The sequence below is a fragment of the Glycine max genome, chromosome 16, assembly GCF_000004515.6.
Source record: "Glycine max cultivar Williams 82 chromosome 16, Glycine_max_v4.0, whole genome shotgun sequence".
NCBI lineage: Eukaryota > Viridiplantae > Streptophyta > Magnoliopsida > Fabales > Fabaceae > Glycine > Glycine max.
In genome coordinates, this window is record NC_038252.2 from 14,677,129 (window position 1) to 14,697,473 (window position 20,345).

The 20,345-nt window shown below is 39.1% G+C and overlaps 1 non-coding gene across 1 annotated transcript; it reads right to left on the bottom strand.

The window, feature by feature from the left end:
- Nucleotides 1-4,406: 4,406 nt before the first annotated feature.
- LOC112999873 (small nucleolar RNA R71) lies at nt 4,407-4,513 on the bottom strand. Its single transcript, XR_003265091.1, has one exon. It is a non-coding gene; the product is annotated as a small nucleolar RNA R71 (small nucleolar RNA).
- Between the last annotated feature and the right edge of the window lie 15,832 nt (nt 4,514-20,345).

Genomic DNA, 20,345 nt, shown 5'->3' on the forward strand with positions numbered 1-20,345 from the left:
AATAAAAAAGTTGATAAAAGTTATTTATTTTCATCTACTCTTCTACACATCAATCTAAACAATAAGTGGAGAGAACTTTTTCCACTTCTTTTAATCCATCCAAAAATAACACGTATTTTCTAACCTTATTTATCTCTTAATGCTATTGGTTATTGTTTTTACTGCTGCTTTCCTTTACTTGTATTGTTTTCTACTTGTGAACACGCTTCAAACTGTTGGTATAACATTGAAAGGAATTATTAATGCAAGTGTTTTACTAATAGCATTCTCTCCATCATATTGCTAATTTGCTACTCACTTTCGATAGGTGCAGAATTATTAGTCAAAGATTTGTAGAAGTTAGTCGTTGTGATTATCATTAAGCGATCGCAAATTAATCCGAGAGAGAATATACAACAGACCTATATAAAAAAAAATCTACAACATTATAGGGACTGAAACTATAAGGTGAAGGACTAAAAAAAAATAATAGGGACATGAACAGGAAAAAAAATTAAGCGAAGCAAAATGAAAAAAACGCATGTTATGAATTTCTTGTACATATAATATCCTACACATGTCACATAGCACATCCAATATATTTTAAGAATAACCGCATCACCGTATCATATACATATCCAATACACATACCACATATGTGCATCATATAAAACCAATGATAGAGTCAATAATTACTACAAGTTTTCTATTCAGTGTAGTGTGATTTACAAGAGTGAAGTGTGCCTATTTTACTTGTTGAATATTATGGCCATTATGACCAAATAATAAAATCATAAAATTTAATCAACTATTGCCACAAAGGAAAAAGAAAATGATAAAATCATAAAGAAAATATTTCTATATAAACACAAGAAATATTTTATTCTATAGCAAAATGAAGAATAAAAAGATGAAGGAAGGTGCCAAAACTACAATATTTCAGACCATGCAATGCATAACAGATAACTTCATACTTGATCAAAAGCAGGCTGTGGTTTCCCTCTACAGAAATTTGATAGTGTCCAGGTAGCATTTCTTAGCATAGAAAGCTTGGCATGCTCATATAATTGTGCCAATAGAGGAAGCAAAGCTCCATGACCGAGAACAAGATCATGGCATCACTGGGTGAACAGTTGGGGATTTCTAAGGAACAGTTGATGTAATTATCTTTAATATCTAATTAATTGTATTTTGTGTGTTCAATGCTTTTTTCAATGCTTAATTATTGCATGCTTTTGGTTTGATCACCCATTTGTGTGTACTGTTAGGTGACTTTAGCATTGGGAAATGTACTGTTGCCTTAGAACTTGATAGAAGCAGGACTAAATAACTACATTACCAGGGATGGATTATGGGGTTGCCAACTTTTACTTACTTGCATTTACTATTTTTACCATAGAATTAGTTTATTTCTGTTTTTAACCATCAATTATCAATGTTTGTTCCAACAATACCTTACTTCTGAATAACACTCTGTCTAATAAGCAAGTTCCCTGAGTTCGATACTCGGATCACTCTGTTTTAATTCATCTCCCTTGAATTATTTGTTAAAAATTGGAGAAAAAGGAACCATATGGGAAAGTGAACAAGTATTTATAGCACCGTTGCTGGGGAACTTAATTCATTAGAAGAATTCAATTCAGTTTTACGACATTGCTTTATATTTTTCTCTTTGATTCATTGATTCTTTTTGTTCATATTTTAGTTACTGTACAAATTCATTGCTCTTTTGAACTGGATAATTGTTGTTTATGTTTCTCTTGTATGCAAAGAAGATCTACTGCAAGTGATTTGATCCCCATCGATTTGGAGATTAACGCTTGATGTGCCATCATTTTCTTCTATTTTCAAAACCCTTTTTGCACCATTTTAATTAGTGATTGGTCTGAATTGTCAAATAATTAGGCAGTTTTATTATTTGGGCTCATTTAGCTAATTTGATGTTTTTAATCTAATTTCAGGAATTAATGAAACATTGGGCTTAATCCGGATTTTGGTTGAGGACTTGAAGAGGGCAAATAAAGCAGCGCTTACCTTAGTTAATTTCTAATTAGGAAATTTCGCAATTTTATTTTATGTTGTTCAGTGTTTATTTCGTTTTGGGCCAGAGTATTGTAATAGGGCCCAGTGACTTTGAGTGACTCTTTTTAAATAGCTGCCTTGGGATTCGTGTAGGGCATTCTATTCTGTTATGCTATTCATTATTCAGAGCTTTGTTTTAGGGTTTTGGTTTTTCTGTTTTGACGTTTCTGAGTTCGTAATGCAATTTTACGTTTTCTGCTTCTAATTACAATTTCGTTCTTGCTTCTTCTTCTACTCTCATTTACGTTTCTGTTCCATTTTACATTTCTGTTCGTTTACGTTTCTGTTCATTTACGTTTCCGTTCATTTACGTTTCTGCTTCATGTTTCAATTGCGTTTTCTGTTTGAATCCATGGAAGGCTAGATTTTCTGGTGTTGTTTCCTTTTGAGGACGAAGCCTAACTCTCTTTGAGGTTTCGCTTGTAATGTGGTTTCCTGGCAGTTCTCCCTTCACCAGTATCCCAAATTCGTGAATATTAATCAGTGCACGCTTCGTGTTCGATTAATTGCCTCTGAGCCTAACTTGCGTTCATGCTTAATGGACGAAGAGCTAACTAGTGTATGTGGTGCCTAATCACGTATTGAAAACCCTAAGTTGATTTTCACTTAGTAAATTGAATTAGGGTTGGATTAAGTGGTTGACTGTTAGGGACGAATTCTCCAACCCAGGATAAGAGAATGGCTTCTGAATCAAAGGAAACAACCCGTTTTTAATATTAGTAGTTTCGTATTTCAGTTTACTTGTTCTGCTCTTTAATCACAAAACAAACAAACCCCCCCCCCCAATCGTTACTGTTACTGCAAGTATATTATGAACATTTGGCTTGTCACTGCTCGTTGGGAAACGACCTAGGATCACTTCCTAGTTACTGCATTTTCATGTTTATTTGATTCGGGTACGGCCTCGATCAAATTTAGCGCCGTTGCCGGGGAGCAGTGTCCAAAGGTTCATAATAGCTAGCTAGTGTTGTGTGTTTAATCCTTTCGTGTTTTATGTTTAATTGTTAGTATTGTGTTAGTATGTGTGTTAGTGTTGTTTAGTGTCCTGGTATTTTGTTTAATGTGTGTTCTGTTTCAGTTTTTCCATTAAGCGTTTCCCCTGTTTCAATCTTGGGTGTTTTGCTGTGAAGATTGTGCTTGAAAACAGAGTAGTAGTAGAAATCAATTAGAGACGGATTTTAGCGACCACCCATGCTGAATTATTTGAGATTTTTTGTTTTAGTAGCTAGGGTTGTTATTTTTGGCTGAATTTTTTTGTGGTAACTTCTTTTAATCCATATTGTGTGGGAAAAATAGCTAGAGCCTTTAGTTTGGTCAGATTTGAAAGTTCCAAAAAACTAGCAAATTTTGTGTTTGCCAAAACTTCAAACGGCCATAACTTTTGCTCCGGTTATCAGAATCGCAATTATTATATATGCATTTGGGGTAGAAAAAAATTTCCTATGCCGTGGCAGCCCGCCATAGGCTGGCTGAGGTCTCCATCGTCCAAAAAAAGCGATTCTGTCAAAAGTTTTTTATTTTTCAAGTTTTATTCACTTATTTTTCTTAACCTACCATTTTTAGCTTTCATAGTTAGACTTTGAATTTTTGTCTGAAATTTTTTGTGCTATCTTCTCATCATTTTATAAGGTTGCTCACAAAATTTCAAGTCATTTGGATATCATTTGAGGGTAGCTGTAGTTCAAACCTACACCTTTATTTACATGACAAGGCAACTAGTTGTGTGCATGCTGAATGTAGTGTATGACTAGAGGCAATCCATCTGACTTACAACCCTTTGATCCTGAGATAGATAGGACATTTCATAGATTAGTTAGGCATCATTTTATACCTTTTGATCATTCTGAGCATTCCATAACTGGTGAATCTGTGCATTCTGATATTGGTGATTTTGAACATCCTGATCTTGAGCATTATAATTTTGAGCATTCTGATTCTGAGCATTCTGATTTTGCACATTCTGAGAACATGGCACAACCTCCACCTCGTGAGAGGACTCTAAGGGAAATGGCTGCACCTGATTTCACCTATGAAAGCTTGTGCATCCAATACCCTGATGAGGATGTCCCATATGTTCTTAAGACTGGACTGATTCATTTGCTTCCAAAGTTTCATGGCCTTGCAGGTGAAGACCCGCACAAACATTTGAAAGAATTTCACATTGTCTGCTCCACCATGAAACCCCCAGATGTCCAAGAGGATCACATATTTCTAAAGGCTTTTCCTCATTCATTAGAGGGAGTGGCAAAGGACTGGCTGTATTACCTTGCTCCAAGGTCCATCACGAGCTGGGATGACCTTAAGAGAGTATTCTTAGAAAAATTTTCCCTGCTTCCAGGACCACAGCCATCAGGAAGGATATCTCAGGTATTAGACAACTCAGTGGAGAGAGCCTGTATGAGTACTGGGAGAGATTTAAGAAACTATGTGCCAGTTGCCCCCACCATCAGATTTCAGAACAGCTTCTTCTCCAATATTTTTATGAAGGACTCAGTAATATGGAGAGAAGTATGATAGATGCTGCCAGTGGTGGAGCCCTTGGAGACATGACTCCTGCTGAAGCCAGAAATTTAATTGAGAAGATGGCCTCCAACTCCCAGCAGTTTAGCGCCAGAAATGATGCCATAGTCATTAGAGGAGTGCATGAGGTAGCTACAAACCCATCTGCATCATCTGAAACTAAGAAGCTTGAAGGCAAACTGGATGCATTGGTTAACTTGGTAACCCAGCTGGCCTTGAATCAGAAATCTGTACCTGTCGCAAGGGTTTGTGGTTTGTGCTCCTCTGCTGACCACCATACAGACCTTTGCCCTTCCATGCAGCAACCTGGAGCAATTAAGCAGCCTGAAGCTTATGCTGCAAATATTTACAATAGACCTCCTCAACCTCAGCAGCAAAATCAACCACAGCAGAACAATTATGACCTTTCCAGCAACAGATACAACCCTGGATGGAGGAATCACCCTAACCTCAGATGGTCCAGCCCTCAGCAACAACAACAGCAGCCTGCTCCTTCCTTCCAAAATGCTGCTGGCCCAAGCAGACCATACATTCCTCCACCAATCCAACAACAGCAACAACCCCAGAAACAGCCAACAGTTGAGGCCCCTCCACAACCTTCCCTCGAAGAACTTGTGAGGCAAATGACTATGCAGAACATGCAGTTTCAGCAAGAGACCAGATCCTCCATTCAGAGCTTAACCAATCAGATGGGACAATTGGCTACCCAATTGAATCAACAACAGTCCCAGAATTCTGACAAGCTGCCTTCTCAAGCTGTCCAAAATCCCAAAAATGTTAGTGCCATTTCATTGAGGTCGGGAAAGCAATGTCAAGGACCTCAACCCGTAGCACCTTCCTCATCTGCAAATGAACCTGCCAAACTTCACTCAATTCTAGAAAAAGGTGATGACAAAAATTTACCTAACAATTTCTGTGCAGGTGAATCTTCTTCCACAGGTAATTCTGATTTGCAGAAGCAGCACATTCCCCCTCTTCCATTCCCTCCAAGAGCAGTTTCCAACAAAAAAATGGAAGAGGCAGAGAAAGAGATCTTGGAAACATTTAGAAAGGTAGAGGTAAACCTACCTCTGTTGGATGCGATAAAGAAAATTCCAAGATATGCCAAATTCTTGAAGGAGCTGTGCACTAATAAGCGGAAGCTTAAAGGAAGTGAACGGGTTAGCATGGGCAGAAATGTCTCCGCATTGATTGGTAAATTTGTTCCTTAAATTCCTGAAAAATGCAAAGATCCAGGTACATTCAGCATACCTTGTATCATAGGGAATAGTAAGTTTGACAATGCCATGCTAGATTTAGGAGCTTCTGTTAGTGTTATGCCTCTGTCTATTTTTAATTCTCTATCTCTAGGTCCCTTGCAGTCAACTGATGTGGTAATTCATTTAGCTAACAGAAGTGTTGCCTATCCTGTTGGTTTCATAGAAGATGTCTTAGTTAGAGTTGGTGAACTGATTTTCCCTGTTGATTTTTATATCTTGAATATGGAAGATGGATTTTCTCAAGGATCAGTTCCCATCATTCTAGGCAGACCCTTTATGAAAACTGCTAGAACTAAGATAGATGTTTATGCAGGCACACTGTCCATGGAGTTTGGTGATATAACTGTTCATTTTAATATTCTGGATGCTATGAAATACCCATCTGAAGATCTTTCTGTATTTCGTGCTGAAATAATTGACCATGTTGTTGATGAATACATGACTGATCTTTATTCTAATCTGCATGCCTCTCACTCTTCATGCATTGAGTCTGAAATTGTACTTGATCATATGTCTGAATTTGATGCTGAGAGTGAATCTGAGAGTGATATTGATTGCATGCCTGGTGGTGGTGTTTTACCTCTTGAGATTGATTTTATAGAGTCAGATAGGACTAACCATGTTTCAGGAAGTACACATACCTCTAACTTTCTTTATGAGGTAAAGGCTGAGAAACCATCTCCTTCTACCACTGTCCAGCCGACCAGACCAGAATTGAAGCCTCTGCCATCAAATTTAAAATACGCTTACTTGGATGATAGCAAGAGTTTTCCAGTGATTATATCTGCCTCCCTTGCTGATGAGCAAGAGGAGAAGTTGTTGTCAGTTCTCAAGAAGCATAAGAAGGCTATAGGCTGGACCCTGGCGGACATTCCTGGTATTAGCCCATCCACATGTATGCATCGAATAAATTTAGAAGATGGAGCTAAACCAGTAAGACAGCCACAGAGAAGACTCAACCCGGTGATTCTTGATGTAGTGAAGAAGGAGATAACCAAGCTTTTGCAAGCTGGAATCATTTATCCTATCTCCGACAGCCAATGGGTGAGTCCCGTCCAGGTAGTCCCGAAAAAGACTGGCCTCACAGTGATCAGAAATGAGAAGGAGGAGCTGATTCCTACTCGGGTGCAGAACAGTTGAAGAGTCTGCATTGACTATAGGAGGCTGAACCAGGTTACCAAAAATGACCATTTTCCCCTACCATTCATTGACCAGATGCTTGAACGCCTGGCAGGTAAATCCCACTACTGTTTCCTTGATGGTTTTTCTGGTTATATGCAAATTACTATTGCTCCTGAGGATCAGGAAAAGACCACATTCACCTGCCCCTTCGGCACTTTTGCTTATAGGAGGATGCCTTTCGGCCTGTGCAATGCCCCTGGTACCTTCCAGCGGTGCATGATTAGTATTTTCAGTGATTTTTTAGAAAATTGCATAGAGGTGTTTATGGATGATTTCACTGTATATGGATCCTCTTTTGATGGTTGTTTGAATAGTTTGGAAAAAGTTTTGAATAGATGCATTGAAACTAACCTTGTTCTAAATTTTGAAAAATGTCATTTTATGGTTGAGCAAGGTATAGTTTTAGGCCACATTATTTCCAATAAGGGTATTGAAGTAGATCTTGCAAAAATTTCTGTTATTTCACAATTGCCTTACCCCTCTTGTGTGCGAGAGGTGCGATCTCTTCTTGGTCATGCAGGATTCTACAGGCGCTTTATAAGGGATTTTAGCAAAGTAGCCCTTCCACTGTCCAACTTGCTGCAAAAGGAGGTGGAGTTTGACTTTAATGACAGATGCAAAGAGGCTTTTGATTGCCTCAAAAGAGCGTTGACTACCACCCCCATCATCCAGGCACCCGATTGGACAACCCCTTTTGAGCTTATGTGTGATGCATCAAATTATGCATTGGGGGCTGTCCTTGCTCATAAAATTGATAAATTGCCCAGGGTGATATATTATGCTTCTAGGACTTTAGATGCTGCCCAAGCAAATTATACTACTACTGAGAAAGAGCTTCTAGCTATAGTTTTTGCTCTTGAAAAATTTCGATCTTATTTGCTTGGTACTCGCATTATTGTTTATACTGACCATGCAGCTCTAAAGTACTTGTTGAAGAAGGCTGATTCTAAGCCTAGGTTGATCCGATGGATGCTCTGGCTCCAAGAGTTTGACTTGGAGATCCGTGATAGGAGCGGAGCACAAAATCTAGTTACTGATCATTTGAGTCGGATCGAACGTGTCTCTGATGCAGATTCACCTATTCGGGATGATTTCCCGGATGATCATTTGTATATATTGTATAGTATTTCTGACTCTCTTTCTACTCCCTGGTTTGCTAACATTGTCAATTATTTAGTTGCCTCTGTTTTTCCTCCCTTAGCATCTAAGGCCCAAAAAGATAAGATTAAAAGTGATGCTAAGCATTTTATTTGGGATGACCCCTACTTGTGGAAATTGTGCAGTGATCAGGTCATTAGACGGTGCATTCCAGATCATGAGACTGACTCAGTCCTGCAGTTCTGTCATTCTTCCGCACCGGGAGGTCATCTGGGTGTTCAAAGGATAGCTCGCAAAGTGCTTGATTGTGGTTTTTATTGGCCCACCATCTTTAAAGATGCGTGGAAGATCTGCAGCACTTGTGAGCAGTGTTAGAGAGCAGGAAATACACTTACATGGCGACAACAAATGCCTCAGCAACCTATGCTATTCTGTGAGGTGTTTGATGTCTGGGGTATAGATTTCATGGGTCCTTTTCCTGTCTCTTTTGGTTATGTTTATATTCTCCTTGCAGTTGATTATGTTTCAAAATGGGTGGAAGCCAAGCCCACTAGAACTAATGATGCTAAAGTTGTCGCAGACTTTGTCAGGTCTAATCTGTTTTGCAGGTTTGGAGTACCTAAAGCAATTGTTAGTGATCAAGGAACCCATTTTTGCAACAGGACAATGCATGCCCTGCTTAAAAAGTACGGGGTGGTACACAGGGTATCCACACCATACCACCCCCAGACTAATGGACAGGCAGAAATTTCTAACAGGGAAATCAAGAGAATTCTAGAGAAGATTGTGCAGCTAAGCAGGAAAGATTGGAGTACCAGGCTTGATGATGCTCTCTGGGCACATCGGACTGCCTACAAAGCACCCATAGGAATGTCTCCTTATCGGGTTGTCTTTGGAAAGGCATGTCATCTTCCAGTGGAAATTGAGCACAAAGCATACTGGGCAGTGAAGACTTGCAACTTCTCTATGGATCAAGCTGGCGAGGAAAGGAAGTTGCAACTGAGTGAGTTAGATGAAATCCGCCTAGACGCCTACGAGAATGCCAAGTTCTACAAAGAAAAGACCAAGAAGTTCCATGATAGCATGATAGTTAAAAAAGACTTTGTTGTTGGGCAAAAAGTGTTATTGTATAATTCTAGGCTTGGACTCATGAGTGGTAAGTTGAGGTCTAAGTGGATTGGTCCTTTTGTTGTTACTAATGTTTTTCCTTATGGTACAGTTGAGATCAAAAGCGACTCCACAAACAAGAGCTTCAAGGTCAACGGACATCGACTTAAGCCATTCCTCACGAACCCTTCTTTAGTGGACGTAGTGGTGGAAGAGACTTCCTTACTCCACCCTACTCTTCCTCCACCATGACTTAGGGAGTTTTTCTTTTCCTATCTCCTTCTTTGCTTTTATTACACTTGTCCGATTCTCTTTGATGATTTAATTGTTTTTAATCTTTTAATTGTGCTACATTGAGGACAATGTGTTGTTTAAGTATGGGGGGGGGGGGGGGGGAGTGTTCTTTGGTTTTGCTAGTTTTGTTGGTTTTGTTAATTTGTTAGTTGTGTTAATTTGTTAATGTTGTTAGTTTCGTCGGATTTTCAGTTTAATATTTTGGGTCAATTTCGTGTGCACGTACGACTTTGCATGTTTTTCTTTGAATTATAGGATATGTTCAAGAAATGGGTAATTGTTTTGAAAATAAAAGTTCTTGACATTTTGTGACTTGAAATCCTTGATTCTTCTCTACATGTCATGATAGTTTTGAAAGCTCAATTTGGAAGTGATGATTTTACCTTTGTGAGAATTTGAGCCATCCATCATTATAATCATTTGGTGTGTTTTGCCCCATTGATTGCTTGCACAATAGCCTTGGCTTGATTCTTGTTGATGCGTCCTAATTCACATGCATATTTGGAAATAATTAAGGCAATTTTGTTCTTATAAGCTTCTAGCCAAATGGACTTACCTTGAATTAATTCCTTTGATAGCCCTTTTGAGCCTTGTTTCCCTTTCCTTGTTTTGAAGCTCACTACAAGCCTTATGTGAAAAACCATGATATTACCATATCCTTAAGGAATTTTGGAGCTTTGGAATTGTTTTGAGAATAAGTGTGGGGGGTTTTTGTTTCATTGGACAACTTGTTTTGTTGGCTATGCTTCATGATGTATTTTGGGCCATACTTGATGTACATTGTATATTGGTTAAATGTTGGACATGCTGAATGAAATGTTGTTTCTCAAAGGCTAAAAAAAAAAAAAATTCGAAAAAAAAAAAATCGAAAAAAAAGCAATAAAGTTGAGTGAATAAGATCTTAAATGGCATAAGAATGATGAAACTCTTGGTTCTACTCTTCATGTTTAATTTTTATCTTTACTTCTTTTTATTTTTTTCTTAATATGCACTTATTCCCCTTTGCTCCTCTATTCCTTTGGGATTTAGCCACTTATTCCATATTTCTCCATACCTTGTCCTTGGCTCCATTACAACCTTAAAAGACCTTTTGATCCTCATGTGCTTGTGTTTATAGGTTGATTGTCAATTTTAGAATCTTGCCAAGTATATGTGGTGTTTGCTTTCATGGCTGCTTTGAGGGTAAATAGTAGCCTAAACACTTGAGAGATAGAGTGTATATCTTGTGAGGCTTTATCACTTTTCATTCTTGAGCTGATTAACTATTTTGCCATGATTGGGTTGCTTGGATGATTTTCATGAATGTCTTGATTTTTTGGATCTCCTTATGTTAGATGTTACCCATTCCTTTCATTCCTTGATGTTCATTGAGAAATATGTGAATGTTTTTGTTTGTCTCCCTTTCATATCCTTGGATTTTGTTCTTTGTTTCATTTTGCCCAGGAGTGCAAAAGGCTAAGTATGGGGGGTTTTGATGTGCCATCATTTTCTTCTATTTTCAAAACCCTTTTTGCACCATTTTAATTAGTGATTGGTCTGAATTGTCAAATAATTAGGCAGTTTTATTATTTGGGCTCATTTAGCTAATTTGATGTTTTTAATCTAATTTCAGGAATTAATGAAACATTGGGCTTAATCCGGATTTTGGTTGAGGACTTGAAGAGGGCAAATAAAGCAGCGCTTACCTTAGTTAATTTCTAATTAGGAAATTTCGCAATTTTATTTTATGTTGTTCAGTGTTTATTTCGTTTTGGGCCAGAGTATTGTAATAGGGCCCAGTGACTTTGAGTGACTCTTTTTAAATAGCTGCCTTGGGATTCGTGTAGGGCATTCTATTCTGTTATGCTATTCATTATTCAGAGCTTTGTTTTAGGGTTTTGGTTTTTCTGTTTTGACGTTTCTGAGTTCGTAATGCAATTTTACGTTTTCTGCTTCTAATTACAATTTCGTTCTTGCTTCTTCTTCTACTCTCATTTACGTTTCTGTTCCATTTTACATTTCTGTTCGTTTATGTTTCTGTTCATTTACGTTTCCGTTCATTTACGTTTCTGCTTCATGTTTCAATTGCGTTTTCTGTTTGAATCCATGGAAGGCTAGATTTTCTGGTGTTGTTTCCTTTTGAGGACGAAGCCCAACTCTCTTTGAGGTTTCGCTTGTAATGTGGTTTCCTGGCAGTTCTCCTTTCACCAGTATCCCAAATTCGTGAATATTAATCAGTGCACGCTTCGTGTTCGATTAATTGCCTCTGAGCCTAACTTGCGTTCATGCTTAATGGACGAAGGGCTAACTGGTGTATGTGGTGCCTAATCACGTATTGAAAACCCTAAGTTGATTTTTGCTTAGTAAATTGAATTAGGGTTGGATTAAGTGGTTGACTGTTAGGGACGAATTCTCCAACCCAGGATAAGAGAATGGCTTCTGAATCAAAGGAAACAACCCGTTTTTAATATTAGTAGTTTCGTATTTCAGTTTACTTGTTCTGCTCTTTAATCACAAAACAAACAAACCCCCCCCCCAATCGTTACTGTTACTGCAAGTATATTATGAACATTTGGCTTGTCACTGCTTGTTGGGAAACGACCTAGGATCACTTCCTAGTTACTGCATTTTCATGTTTATTTGATTCGGGTACGGCCTCGATCAACGCTACTTGCAGGAGGCGCAACGCAGAGAGAATAAGAAAATTTTTGGAGGACTTGGAAGCAGCGGCAACTCCAAAAGAAGAACCTCGATCTTTCGAGGCCTCTTCTAGCTTTCCAATTGCAGGGCAATCACATACTGATTTTGTTGAAGAAGTTATTATGGCTGAAGAGCCAAGAAAAGTGACCCTAGAAGATTACTCAAGTTCCACTGTGCCGCAATTCTTTTCCATTATAGCGCGACCAGAGGTTCAGGCACAAACAATCACATATCCTCTTTCTTTGATACAACTAATTCAAAATAATTTGTTTCATGGTCTACCAAATGAAGGCCCATACGCACACCTGGCAACTTACATTGAAATATGCAATACCATTCGGTTGGCTGGTGTGCCAGAAGATGCAATCAGATTGAGTTTGTTTTCATTTTCACTATTTGGAGAAGCTAAGAGGTGGCTTCATTCTTTTAAAGGGAATAGTCTGAAGACCTAGGATGAAGTTCTAGAGAAGTTTTTAAAGAAATATTTCCCTAAGTCGACGAAGACTGCAGAAGGCAAAGTCGCCATCTCTTCCTTCCACCAGTTTCCAGATGAATCATTGAGTGAGGCCCTAGAAAGATTCAGAGGCTTGTTAAGAAAAACTCCTACTCACAATTTTTCAGAACCGATACAGCTCAATATCTTTATAGATGGGTTAAGACCACAGTCTAAGCAACTTCTTGATGCTTCAGCCAGGGGTAAAATCAAGATGAAGACTCCTGAAGAAGCAATGAACCTTATTGAAAACATGGCTGCTAGTGATATTGCTATCTTAAGAGACAGAGCCCACATCCTAACCAAGAAAAGCTTATTGGAGCTTACATCACAGGATGCGTTGTTGGTGCAGAACAAGTTGCTATCTAAGCAACCAGAGGCATTAACTTAGACACTAAGTAAGTTGCCAACTTAGCTTCATTCTGCACAAACTTCACAATCTTCTGTTTTGTAGGTTGCAGGATGTACAATCTGTCGTGGAGCTCATGACTGTGGATGTTGTATCCCTAGTGAAGAACCAATTGTTCATGAAGTCAACTACATAGGGAATCAGCCTAGAAATACTTTTAATGCAGGAGGATTTACCGGATTCGAAAATGGCCAACAATATCAACAACAAAGACAATGGCAGAACCACCCTGGCAATCAATTCAACAGAGACCAGGGTGGACCGCCCAATAGGCCTTAACAACAAGTGCCTAGTCTCTATGAGCGTACCACGAAGCTGGAAGAGACTCTAGCTCAATTTATGCAGGTTTCAATGTCTAACAAGAAGAGCACGGAGTCCACCATTAAGAATCTAGAGGTCTAAGTGGGCCAGCTCGCAAAGCAATTGGCGGATAGGCCGTCAAGCAGCTTTACTGCAAATACTGAGAAGAATCCGAAGGAAGAATGCAAAGCTGTAATGACAAGGAGCAAAATGAAAATTCAGGCTGATGAAGGTAGAGCAGAAGAGAAGGTGGAGGGATATAAACAACAGTTGGCAGTTGAGCCGACACTTGAACAAGTTTTAGACTTTGTTGAACTTGAGGAGATTTTGGAAGATGAAGATGACCAGGAGAGAGAGACCCAAATACAAGATAGTCAAGAAGGAATAAAGATGAAGGAAGAACAAGAAAAAGAAAAAAAAGAAAAAGAAAAAAATCAGAAAAAGGAAAAAGAAAAAGAGAAGGTTGATGAGGAGAAAAAAAAAGAGCAAGAGTGAGGCTGTACGAGAGAAGAAGAAAGAGACTACTCCTACTGAAGGCAAAGAAAGTACCATACCCTTTGGTACCTTCCCGGAAAGACAAGGAAAGACACTTGGCCAGATTTCTTGACATCTTCAAGAAACTGGAAATTACTTTGCCTTTAGGAGAAGCTCTCCAACAAATGCCCTTTTATGCCAAATTTTTAAAAGACATGCTGACCAAGAAGAACCGGTACATACATAGTGATACTATTGTAGTGGAAGGTAACTGTAGTGTGGTTATTCAACGCATCCTTCCCCCGAAGCACAAAGATCCTGCAAGTGTCACTATACTGTGTTCCATTGGTGAGGTTTCTGTGGGTAAAGCTCTCATAGACTTGGGAGCTAGTATCAATTTAATGCCTCTCTCCATGTGTCGGTGACTTGGAGAGATAGAGATAATGCCCACACGCATGACCCTCCAATTGGCAGATCGCTCCATTGCTAGACCATATGGAGTGATTAAGGATGTGTTGATTCAGGTCAAGCAACTTGTATTCCCTACAGATTTTGTGGTTATGGATATAGAGGAGGATCCTGACATTCCTACAATCTTGGGACGTCCTTTCATGTCCATGACCAGCTGTATAGTAGATATGGGGAAAGGCAAGTTAGAATTGGGTGTGGAGGATAAGAAAGTCTCATTCAACTTATTTGAAGCAATGAAGCATGCAAATGATAATAAAGCTTGCTTTGATCTGGATAAGGTAGAACAGAAAATAGAATTAGCTGCTACAGCCATGGTACTGCACTCTCCTTTGGAAAAAACATTGATTAATCATGTAGAATGTCTGACTAAAGAGGAGGAACATGAAGTGCAGACTTGTATTAAAGAGTTGGATGGTGTAGGAGAAAATTTTGAGGGACATACTACATTTGAAGAATTGAAGAACGGTGGCCAAATAGAAAAACCAAAAGTAGAATTGAAGACCTTGCCTGCACATTTGAAGTATGTATTCTTGGAAGACAATGACTCCAAACCAGTGATTATTAGCAGCTCGTTGAAGAAAACAGAAGAAGATCAACTAGTGCAGATTTTGAAGAGACACAAAGCTGCAATTGGATGGCGCATATCTGACTTGAAAGGAATTAGTCCATCTTATTGCATGCACAGAATCAATATGGAAGTTGATTATAAACCAGTGAGATAGCCTCAAAGAAAACTGAATCCATTCATAAAAGAGGAGGTGCGTAAGGAGGTGCTTAAGTTGTTGGAAGCAGGTCTTATTTACCCCATCTCGGATAGTGCATGGGTTAGCCCTGTGCAGGTTGTCCCCAAGAAAGGAGGTATGACAGTCATTAAAAATGATAAAGATGAGTTAATATCCACAAGGACTATCACCGACTGAAGAATGTGCATTGACTATCAGAAGCTGAATGATGTCACTCGGAAGGACCATTATTCACTTCCTTTCATGGACCAGATGCTTGAAAGACTCCTAGGGCAATCCTATTATTGTTTTCTGGATGGGTATTCTGGCTATAATTGTTGTAGATCCCAAAGATCAAGAGAAGACTGCTTTCACCTACCCTTTTGGTGTATTCGCATATCGGCACATGCCTTTTGGTTTGTGCAATGCCCCAACTACATTTCAGAGGTGTATGATGGAAATTTTTTCTAATATGGTGGAAAATGCATTGAAGTTTTCATGGAGGATTTCTCTGTTTTTGGGCCATCTTTTGATGGGTGCCTATCAAATCTTGAAAGAGTATTACAGAGATGTGAAGAGTCTAATCTAGTTCTCAATTGGGAGAAATGCCATTTCATGGTTCAAGATGGAATAGTGCTAGGGCATAAAATTTCAGTAAGGGGAATAGAAGTGGAGAAGGCAAAGATTGATGTAATTGAGAAACTTCCTCCTCCAATGAATGTCAAGGGAGTGAGAAGTTTCTTAGGACATGCAGGGTTCTACAGGCGATTCATAAAAGATTTCTCAAAAGTCACCAAACCACTTAGCAATCTGTTGAATAAAGTTGTTGATTTTGTGTTCAATGAAGAGTGCATGGAAGCATTTAATGATTTGAAAACCAGATTAGTGTCTGCTCCAGTAATTACTGTAGACAAAGGATCAAGCTGAAGGTTTTGATGATGCCAAAGGGTTACATGTTTCTCAAAGTTTTATTCAAGACAAAGAAATCAAAGATATTCAAGATGGATGATTAAGACAGTCTCTAGAGTCTTAGGAAGAGTATATTAAATAGGAAGGGAATTCCAATTGAAGTAGCAAAAGGTTTGGCCAAGAAATTTAAGTTAAAAAGTCTTTTTCAAGAGATTTACTCTCTGGTAATCGATTACCAGAGGATGTAATCGATTACCAGTGGCCAAAACTGATTTACAACAGCTATTAAAATTTGAATTCAAAATTTGCACTGTGTAATCGATTACACATATATGGTAATCGATTACCAGCAGTTATTGAACGTTTTAATTCAAATTTTAAAGCTTGTAATCGATTACACATATACTATAATCGATTACCAGAGCAGATTTTCAGAAAATATTCTCAACAGTCACATCTTTTTATTTGGTTCTTGAATGGCTATCAAAGGCCTATATATATGTGACTTGAGACACGAATTTGCTAAGAGTTTTTCAGAACAAAAAGGTCTTATCCTCTTAAAAAGCAAAATCGTTTTATCCTCTTAAAAATTCCTTGGCCAAAACACTTGTGATTCAATAAGGAATTATTTGAGTGCTCAAATTGTTCAATCTATCTCTTTCAAGAGAGATTACTTCTTCTCTTCTTCTTTATTCTGAAAAAGGATTAAGAGACCGAGGGTTTCTTGTTGTAAAGAAATCTGAACACAAAGGAAGGGTTGTCCTTGTGTGGTTCAGATCTTGTAATAGGCTTTTACAAGATAGTGGAACTCTCAAGCGGGTTGCTTGGGGACTGGACGTAGGCACAAGGGTGTGACCGAACCAGTATAAATCTGAGTTTGCAATCTCTCTTCCCTTAAACTCCTTTATTTATTATTGTTTTATATTCATATTCAAATTGCTCTATTTGAATCAATATTTAAGAAGTTCATTTTTAAGGGAATTTATAACTTGAATAGAAAGTGAAATAAAATTTTAATTGGGGAAATAGTTTGTGATATCTTAATTCAACCCCCCCTTCTTAAGATATCTGAGGCCACTTGTCCAACAATTACAGCACCAGGTTGGGGACAATAATTTGAGTTGATGTGTGATGTGAGTGACTATGCCGTAGGTGCAATGCTTGGACAAAGGAAGGGAAAATTTTTTCATGCTATATACTACGCCAGCAAGGTTCTAAATAATGCATAGGTGAACTATGCTACCATAGAAAAAGAAATGCTGACAATTGTCTATGCACTTGAAAAGTTCAGATCTTATTTGGTAGGCTCAAAAGATATTGGTAGTTGGTCAATACGACTAACTTTAACGTAAAAAACTGTTGTAAATTGTATACAACTCCCCCCATGTATAGTTGTTTTTGGTAGTATTGTAATTACTTTTTGATAATTTAGGTAATAGGTACTTTGTATCCCACTTTTGTGTATTTAATGATCATTCCACTTCAATTTCAGATAGGCAAGATTGGTGAAGTGCAGATTTCATGAACTCGCTAAGCCACTCATTATCTGGCTAAGTGTGTCATCCACTAAGCGAACCATCTGATGGCTAAGCGCGGGGGCAATTCTGGAAGAAGGATGAGCTGTATAGAGGCGCTGAGCGAGCATCACTCGATAAGCGCACCGTCTTCACCTCCAGGCTGAGCGAGTGTGACTGGTGCTAAGCCGGAAGTCACTAATGCGCTAAGCGAGCTCATCTTTCGCTAAGCCCAATTCAATTCGATCTGAATTGGGCTAAGCAAGAACCTACTCGCTAACCGCAGTGTGTTTGTTGGCTAAGCGGGGTGTACCTGCGCTAAGCCCAATTTCCTTGCGGACTGAATAGCGCTAAGCCAGCAACCACTCACTAAGTGCATGCCCCTTCTGTATCTAGGATGCATTATATTCGCTAAGCTAGCCTGGAGCCCGACTTAGCGAGAGTTGCAGGATTTCTTATCTGCAGAACTCGCTGAGCACACTGCTTTGCACTAAGCCCAACTCTAAAAAAAATATTTTTGATTTTTAAGTTCGGCTGAGCCCATTGGGCCGTTAAGCGAGATCATCGAGAGAAACCAAACGTCTCTTTCTCGCTCAGCGAGCACAACTCACTCAGCGAGTGCATTGAAATTTGCTTAAGTTCAGTGTAACTGCTCACAGTAGTTACATTGCATCTATTCTCCGAAATTCTGTGTTCTCTCTCTTTATATCACATTTCTTGTTTCCGTGTTTTTGAGCTAAAAAATCTGCATCTTTGGACTATATTCGCATAACCTCTTCACATCAAATGGCATCTAGGAAGAGAAAGAGCACGACTTCTAGACCCACAGCTCAGTATGATTCCAGGCGTTTCCAATCTCTGGAAGCTTGGAACAGATATACGGACAACATTCTCAGTCGGAACATCATTCCGGAGAGAAATGTTAAAATTTATCATACTGAGTTCGACGAGTTTAAAGTGGAGTTGGAGAGGCGTAATCTCCATAAACGCCTTTCCAACCTCCAAGATGGAAGCATAGACGTGGCTCTGGTGAAGGAATTTTATGCTAATCTATACAGACCAGAGGAACCAACCCCTAAACAAGTTAGAGTAAGAGGACATCTGATTAAGATCGATGCAGACAACCTGAATGAATTTCTTCAGACTCTAGTGGTGTTAGAGGAGGGGAAATCTTTACCCACCTACTCTAGGTTTTGCAGGTTGAGGATAAATCACCAGGAGATTGAAACCAGTCTTTGTATTCCCCGCAAGGGGTTTATTTTGAATGCTGAGGGCCAACCGTGGAAACTTCTCAAAAAAGATCTGACGACGCTGGCCCAGACATGGAGTGTCTTCTCTTACTCCAACCTAGCTCCCACATCCCACACCTCAAATTTGAACATGGACAGAGCTAGGTTGGTCTATGGCTTGGTGTCTAACATGAACATGAACACCGTAGCCCTTATCTCAGGTCAAATTTCTTCCATTGCTCAGAGTAACTCCTCTAGGCTCGGATTTCCAGCCTTGATCACTGCCCTCTGCAGAGCTAGAGGAGTTACCTCTAACAGTTTGACCTATGAGAACCTAAGCCCGACCATTAACTTGGCCTACATTAAGAAAAAATGTTGGAATGTGGATGATTTGACAGTTAACTTCAAAGGGGCAAGGAAGGCAAGGGCTCGACCAGCTTATGTTCCTTCTTCTTCTGCTCCACCAGCTCCTTCCACTTCTGCTACTCCTACACCAGCTCCTCCAGGCCCATCTTCCCAGGACTCTCAGCACTTTGAAGCCATGCTTCAGAGTCTTCATCAAGGACAGATTTTGTTAATGCAGAGCTTGCAGGTGGTAGCTCCTCTAGGATCCATTCGTTTAGTGGAACAGTTCATGGAGAAGGTATCCTGACCCGGAATTCTGCCTTCTATTGTGAGAGAAGGTGGGGGTCCCAGTGCTCAGGTACCTCAGCAGGTACACGATGCATCTTCTGAAGCCACCATCCCTGGAGCTTTTGATTTTTCAGGTGGAGGGTTAGAGATGAGACCCGATGAGGCTTCTTCTCCTGAGCCAGTACCAGTACCAGCTGATCCATCATCTCTAGTGGTGGATCCATCTTTTCCCATGCCAAAAGAAGCTCTCCCATCTACACCTCTTATTATCTCTGAAGACCCCACAGTTCCAGTACCTAGATTAGCCACTACTCCTCCTGTTACCCCCGTTCTCCATTTTTCAGATGAAGAGGAGGGACAAACTACTACTCCTCCGGGGACTCCAATGCTACATTTTGATGATGAGGAATAGGATCAGGATGAATGACAGGATCTAATTACATGTCCTTCTATTATTATTATTATTATAATTATCTTGTTTTTAGTACATTTTAATTATTATGTTTGTGTGGTATATTGGTTGTACGGTTTTTAGTACATATGAACTATTATGGTTTTATGGTATGTTAATATGGTTTACAGTATACTTTTTGTTTTGGAAAGATTTTGAAAGTCCTGATGCAGATATAACAGTTTAACTTGACTCCTTGAAAATGCGGTTTTAGTATAGTTTTGAAATGGTGATTGTGGATTGAATGCATGATTGAAATGAAGCTTGTGTTTTATCATGAGTTTGAGCAAGTGTGTATGCTAGACAAAGAAAGAACAAGAATGTAAGCTTACAATTAGAAATGATAGTCAGTAGACAGATTGATTGAGACAGAAAAGCTTGAACCATAACCCGGTGAGAGTGTGATCTTAGATTGTAAATGAACGACTAGCATTGAGCAATAGCTTTGTATCAGTCTCTGAATTCTAGAATGAAATGCATAAGTTTGAAAGTGATGAAGGCCATTGTTTTTTTTAAACTACTTGACCAAAAAGCTTACCT